At 40.9% G+C, this 7373-nt stretch overlaps 1 protein-coding gene across 1 annotated transcript in view; it reads right to left on the minus strand.

Moving 5' to 3' along the window:
* The window catches only part of sugct (succinyl-CoA:glutarate-CoA transferase), a 393759-nt gene that overhangs the window by 159980 nt on the left and 226406 nt on the right, over positions 1 to 7373 (minus strand). The gene's annotated exons all lie outside the window — the stretch shown is intronic.

Consider the following 7373-nt stretch of genomic DNA (forward strand, 5'->3'; position numbering starts at 1 on the left):
GGGGGGGAAAAATGTCTTTGGTGGTGGGGTCGGATTGCAGATGGCGGAAGTGTCGGAGGATGATGCGTTGGATCCGGAGGTTGGTGGGGTGGTACGTGAGGACGAGGGGGATTCTGTTTTGGTTGTTATTGCGGGGAGGGGGTGTGAGGGATGAGTTGTGGGAAATACGGGAGACACGGTTGAGGGCGTTCTCGACCACTGAGAGGGGGAAGTTGCGGTCCTTGAAAAATGAGGACATCTGAGATGTACGGGAGTGGAATGCCTCATCCTGGAAGCAGATGCGGTGGAGACGAAGGAATTGGGAATAGCGGATGGCATTTTTGCAGGAGGGTGGACGGGAGGAGGTGTATTCTAGGTGGCTGTGGGAGTCAGTGGGCTTGAAATGGATATTGGTTTCTAGGTGGTTGCCGGAGATGGAGACGGAGAGGTCCAGGAAGGAGAGAGAGGTCTTAGAGATGGTCCAGGTGAATTTAAGGTTGGGGTGGAAGGTTTTGGTGAAGTGGATGAACTGTTCGAGCTCCTCGTGGGAGCACGATTTTGGACATTTGGAAATTAGAACTCCAATTTCCCATTTTGTGCACTGCATGAACCAAGCTAAAACTTGTGAAACAGTCTCAGCCTTTGCTAAAAGACTGCCAGTTTGATATTAAGATGGAATTTTAAAATTGTTTACAATTATGGCCAGGGATTGCTATTGTACTTTCACTCCACTGTTGTCACTGCATTATTTGTAGAACCTATTCCTGGAGATTTTCTTTGCTTTAAAAAAAAAGTTTAATAAGAAGAAAAAAATGACGGGAGTAAGATAAAGAGCTATTGAAGGCAGATGGGAATTTGAACTAACTGGCAGGACATGACTGCAGACGTCTTTGCTTTGCTTATACACCGTGCTGTAAATTAGAACTCCAGTTTCCCATTTTGTGCACTGCATGAACCAAGCTAAAACTTGTGAAACAGTCTCAGCCTTTGCTAAAAGACTGCCAGTTTGATATTAAGATTGAATTTTAAAATTGTTTACAATTATGGCCAGAGATTGCTATTGTACTTTCACTCCACTGTTGTCACTGCATTATTTGTAGAACCTTTTTTTAAATTGGTTTTCAATGCTGAGATCATAACATTGAACCAATTGTCAGACACCTGAAAACGGACAACTTGCATTATTTTGCTGTAGCTATTTTGTTTTTCTACTTGGTCTAAATTGGAAAAATGTAACAAATCAGCACTGAACTGATTTATGAAGCATAGAGCATCTTTAGCTTTGGCCTCCTGTTAATTTCCTTGTAAGTCCATTTCACTTTGGAAGGTTCAATTTTCCAATCTGTCCTTACACCAATTCTTTGCTGAGCCTATTTTCACTGAATCATATGGTACAGAAGGAGGCCATTCAGTCTGTGCCTGTGACAGCTCTTTGAAAAAGCTATCCAATTAATCCCCCTCCTCTGTTCTTTCCCCAAAGTCTTTAAGTTTTATTACCTTTCAAGTACAAATTCTATCTACTTTTGAAGTTACTGTTGAATCTTTCAAACAGTGCACACTTGATTATGATGACTTGCTGCATAAAAACATCTATCTGGTCACGTTTAGTGTTTTTACTTGTTATCTTAAATCTACATGCACTGATTACTGGCTTTTCTATAGTAATCACTCTATTAAACTCCTCATGATTTTGGATAACTCTATTAAATTTCCCTTTAAAACTATCTTTTCTCTAATTATCTAGTCTTGCTGAAATTCTTCATCCTTGTTACCATTTAGTCAATCCTTTCTTCAACTTCACCAATTCCTGTAAGGCTTCAAGAATTATGTGACAATTGTGACTTGGAACTAAGTGAAAATACTCTTTTCAGAATTGATTGTGCATTCATCAATGATAATTAACCCAAGACAAAGATTACACGTGCTCCACAAATCGGCTAAAGTGCAAAACCGGCACAATTTTGACCAAGTAAAGAAATTTAAACAAGATAGCAGTAGAAAAATACTGTTTTCAGTTTTCTAGTGACGGGCACTTAGTTTAATTTTATTATTTCCACCCTACGTTATTTGAAATCAACATTACAAATCAAAACAAACACCAGTTCACTGAAACCAGAATTATTAAATTACTGTCCATTGAAGAAATGTGAGTACTACTAGTAAGGTCAGCATTTATTGTCCATCCTGAATTGCCTTGAAAAGATGTGCTACCACCTTCTTGAATTGCCGCAGCCCATGTGGTGAAGGTACCACTGTTAGGGAGATATTTCTATTTTGAATCATTGCCAATAAAAGGATAGTGATACATTTTCCAATCAGTGTGGTCTTGACTTAGAAGGGAATTTGGAAGTGGTGGTGTTCCTATGTATTTGTGCCTCTTATTCTTCTGGATGGCAAGTTTGGAAGGCTGTTAAAGAAGCCTGTGTGTTACTGCCATGTATCCTGTATGACAGGGGTAGAGAAAGTGGATATTTAAAGTTATGTCTGGGTGCCAATCAAGTAGCTGCATTAACTTGAATATTGCGAAGCTTCTTGGGTGTTATTGAAGCTGTTGAACATCAGAAAAATATAGAATATTTCATGGATCTGTGTCATGAAGTTAATGTAAAGTCTTTGAGGAGTGCAGAGATATGTTCACAGAATTTCCAGCCTCTGACCTGCTCTTGCAGCCACCATGTTGGTATGGCCGGTCTAGTTACATTTCTGGTCAGTGCTGACTGTAGGATGCTGGTGGTAATGGGTGCAGCAAAGGTAATGCCTTTGAATATCAAGAGGAGATAGTTAGACTCCCACTTCTGGAGATGGACATTGCTTGGCACTTTTAAGTGTGAATGTTATGTGCTACCTATTGGCTCAAGCCTAGATGTTGTTCACAACTTACTGCACATGGGCATGAATTGCTTAATTATGTGAGGAGTATATGGAACTGAATACTGTTTAATCATTGGCAAACATCTCAACTTTTGACTTGATATGAAAGATTCTCTTTATGTTGATTATGTTTATAGGTATCACCTGCTTAACTGAATTACAATTACCTATAGACTATCAAAAAACTGTGTAAGAGATCAAGAGCATATGTGATGAGGAGGAACTGTAGGCTATGATTTATGCCCATGTGTGGGATGATCTGATAGTTCATGAGTCAGAATTGGACTGAGTGATGAATATTGTAAACATAGCTTCCTCATCATTCATTCTGTTTATACTACACAATGGGTATGTAATTAAAGTATTAAAAGTTTGTTGTAAGCACTAATTGTATGTGCTAACAGTGGACATTTCCATTTTTTTGCATATTAATTTTAGTGGATGGAAAGTCAAGGCTTGGAGGTGTCCAATTTCATGACACACAGTACTCTGAGGAGGTGGAACATTTACCCCAAAAAAGCAGCATCAACATTTATTCTAGACATGAATGATAATGACATGCAGGTTGAAGAATGGTCCCTGCAATGTCAGTGTAAGACAGTTTTAACATTGCATGAAATTGAAAAAATGCACACAACTGGAAATGCTGCATGCTGAATAAAGTATTCTTGGAATATTTTGGTGTATGGGCTATTGTCTTAGTCAGTATCTGCCTTGACAAAATCATGTTACATTTGAGATATCTACAAATCCCTAACTTACCCATTTACAATACAATGCAATACAGCATAGAAACAAGCCCTTCAGCCCACCAAGCCTGCACCTATCTCTAATCCTTATTCAGATCTGCTATTTATTGCCCACATGTAGTTTCTATACCTCTGTTTGCCTCCCGTTCATGTGTCTATCAAGACATGCCTTAAATGTTGCTAGCGTGCCTGCTTCTGCCATCTCCACTGGCAGTGCGTTCCAGGCACCCACTAACCTCTGTGTGAAAATCTTTACCCTCACTTTTCCCCTAAACTTTCCCCTGTTTCACCTTGAACTGTGCCTGCTTGTAGTTGACCTTTCCACTCTGGGGAAGAATGCCTCTGGCAACCCACCCTATCCACCCTGTCATAATTTTGTAGGTATCTATCAGGTTGCCCCACAGTCCCTGTCTTTCTACTGAAAACAATCCCAGTTTATCCAACCTCTCCTCATAACCAAAATCCTGCAGACAAGACAACATCATGGTAAACCTTCTCTGCACCGTCTCCAAAGCATCCACGTCCTTCTGGTAGTCTGGTGATCAGAACTGCATGCAAAATTCCAAATGTGGCCTGACTATAGTTTTATATAGCTGTAACATAACTTGCCAATTTCTTTATTCAATGCCCCAGCCAATGAAGGCAAGCTTGCTGTATGCCTTCTTGACCACCTTATCCATCTGTTTTGCCACTTCCAGGGATTTGTGGACCTGTACTCATTAAGAATTTCACTATATTTCTACATTACAACAGTGACTACAATTCAATGACAATAGCATAAAACATTTAGAACTTACAGAGGCTGTGAAACACACAATGGTCCGGATTTTCCACTGATCAGACAGTCATTATGCCAGCATGGATAGGAGTAGAGCATGAGGACCCTGGAATTTTCTGTGGGACCATCCCAGTGCTCCGCCAACCCTCTGAAAGCCTACATTTAAATTGGAGACTTTCTGTGGTTCACATAAAATAGAGTATAATAGTTACTCAGAGAAAAGTTACACGATTAAATATACAATCTAACTCCTAATTAACTATTAAACAGACCACATACTTACCTTGCACACTCAACTACACCTCCACCAGACCACTTACATGCTTAGACCCTGACCTAATCCCACTCTGTGAACCCAATTCCCCCTTCCACCCCGCTGGACCAGATCAGACACCCCTACAACCCCATCTCTACTGGAACTGACCAAATTCAGCTTGTGACTTCCCCTCTCTCTGTAACTGGACCCAACCTGAACCAACACCGCTCCTGTTGGATCTGACCCAACATCCTACCACCAGACCCGACCTGCCCTGTCCCCTGCTGGACCTGATTTCTCCCACCCACCCTGACCTACTCTAAACATTATATCACTTATCTTGCTTCCTTGCACCCTGGCATTACCCGACACCCTACCTCCTACGTAGTTGTCATCCTAACCAGTTGGCACCTTACCTACTTACCTAGCATCCTACCCAACTGGAGCTCTACCAACCTGGCATCTTACCCACCTACTCATCTGGCATCCTACTCCAGCACACTACCCCTTCCCAGCTTCACCATTCCAGCTGGCATCCTACTATCCTAGAGCCCTGGCACTCTACCAATGTGGTGCCCTATCCCTCCTACCTATCTGGCACCCTGCCCTCCCTGCACCTAATATCTCATTAATCTATGCACTTACAGTTAAAAGCAGATATCAAAGCAGCTGTCAAGACCTTTAAATTTCAGAATACCATAACTAACTGCTGTGAAAAGGGGGAGTGGTTTGCTTTCCTCTGACAATTCTGCACTACAATGGATCTGACAGAATGGAAGATTGGCTCCACATTTCAGAGGGACCCCTGAGTGGAATCCCCTCCCAGATATGTGGAGCTCCCTCTTTCTGTCAAAAAAAAAATGGCTGGAGTGGCAATGTTTAATATAAATTTAAGCCTTGCTCTTGATAGGGCTAATATTTTTTACATAGCATAGATTCAATGTTTAAGTCATTAGATGAAGTTGAGTCTCCCATTGTATGAGTAGAGGATGAGATACTGTTTGAGCCCACAGTTTACAAATAATTTGAATTCACTGGCACAGCACTGGTATAAATATGTTCCAGAATTCAATTTTACCTTCAACTTGCTGCATTTAACAAGCTTAGTTGTGTTTTTTGCTTTAAAATGGCTTAAGGCCAGGAATCATAAGGTACAAGGTTCTGTGTATGTGCAACTTCTCTCAGCTGGATTTATTTCATTACAGTCAACAGATGTCTGGGATCTTATCAGAATAGGAAACTCGTTTGTCATAACTCTCACTTTTAGTGTTCTTGACCACAAAAGTGTAGATATTAGAGTCAATATGCCTAGCTTCCCAGACAGCCATTATATCACAGTTAATGTTTCAGGTCCGGTGACCCTTCCTCAGAACGGTCACCGGACCCGAAACGTTAACTCTGTTTTCTCCTCCACAGATGCTGCTAGACCTGCTGAGCTTTTCCAGCAACTTTGTTTTTGCTCCTGATTTACAGCATCCACAGTTCTTTTGGTTTTTAGCCATGATATCACATTCATAATAAAAATGAAACGGTTATACTGCAGTTGCTGGAAATCTGAAATATATTTAGAAAATGCGTGGAATACTCAGCATGTTTGGCAGCAACTTTGAAGAGAGAAACAGAGTTAACGTTTCAAGTTGAATAATAGTCTTCTTCAGAACTAAAAGCCATCTTAGAAATGTGATGGGTTATATGCTGTTGAAACTAAGGAGAGAGGGATTGTCTGGATTGTAAACACCTTGACTAAATTTCTTGAGTGTGAATAATGAACAACTCAATTCAAAAGCAAAAACATGGAAAGCAAGTTTCAAACCAGCACGTGACAAAAGGAAATCAAAGTTGATGATAAACAGAGTTCATGTTCTGAAGCTTTTGCCCTCCATGTTGAGTGTGGGGCTGTAAAGTGCCTAATTGAAAGATGAGTTGCTCTTCCTCTCCTAACTAAGTATACAAGAAGAAATGTTGGATGCCTGTGATAAAGGGATAACAATCATCACAGGTAACTTTAATCTACATGTACACCTGAAATATCAGATTAGCAGTAGTATCAGGGATGAGGAGTTTGGGGAATGCTTTTGAGATGGTTTCTTGCAGCAGCATGTTGTGAAATCAACTAGACAGCAGGATAGACTTGGCTCTGTGTAATGTGACAGGATTAATTAATAACCTCTGAGTTAAGGCACCTCTAGGTAGCTGTAACCACAATATGATTGAATTTTTACATCCAGGTTGAAAGGGGGACAATTGGAAAGAAGACATGTATTTTAAACCTAAATAACAGTACCCTATGTAGGCATGAAAGCTGAGGTGGGCATAAGAACCAGGAGCACGAGTAGGCCATCTGGCCTTCGAGCCCACTCCGCCATGCAATAAGCTCATGGCTGACCTTTTCATGGCCTTAGCTCCACTTACCCACCCTCTCACCATGACCTTTAATTCCTTTACTGTTCAAAAAATTATCTACCTTACCTTTAAAAACATTCAGTGAGGAACATTAATTACTTCACTGGGCAGGGAATTTCACAGATTCACAACCCTCTTGGTGAAGAAGTTCCTCCTCAACTCAGTCCTAAATCTGCTCCACCTAATTTTGAAGCTATGCCCTCTTGTTCTAGTTGCACCCACCAGTGGAAATATCATTGAATCAGAGATTGTAGGAACTGCAGATGCTGGAGAATCCGAGACAACAAGGTGCAGGGCTGGATGAACACAGCAGGCCAAGCAGCATCATAGGAGCAGT

The sequence above is a fragment of the Rhincodon typus genome, chromosome 4 (assembly GCF_021869965.1).
Source record: "Rhincodon typus isolate 14 chromosome 4, sRhiTyp1.1, whole genome shotgun sequence".
Lineage (NCBI taxonomy): Eukaryota > Metazoa > Chordata > Chondrichthyes > Orectolobiformes > Rhincodontidae > Rhincodon > Rhincodon typus.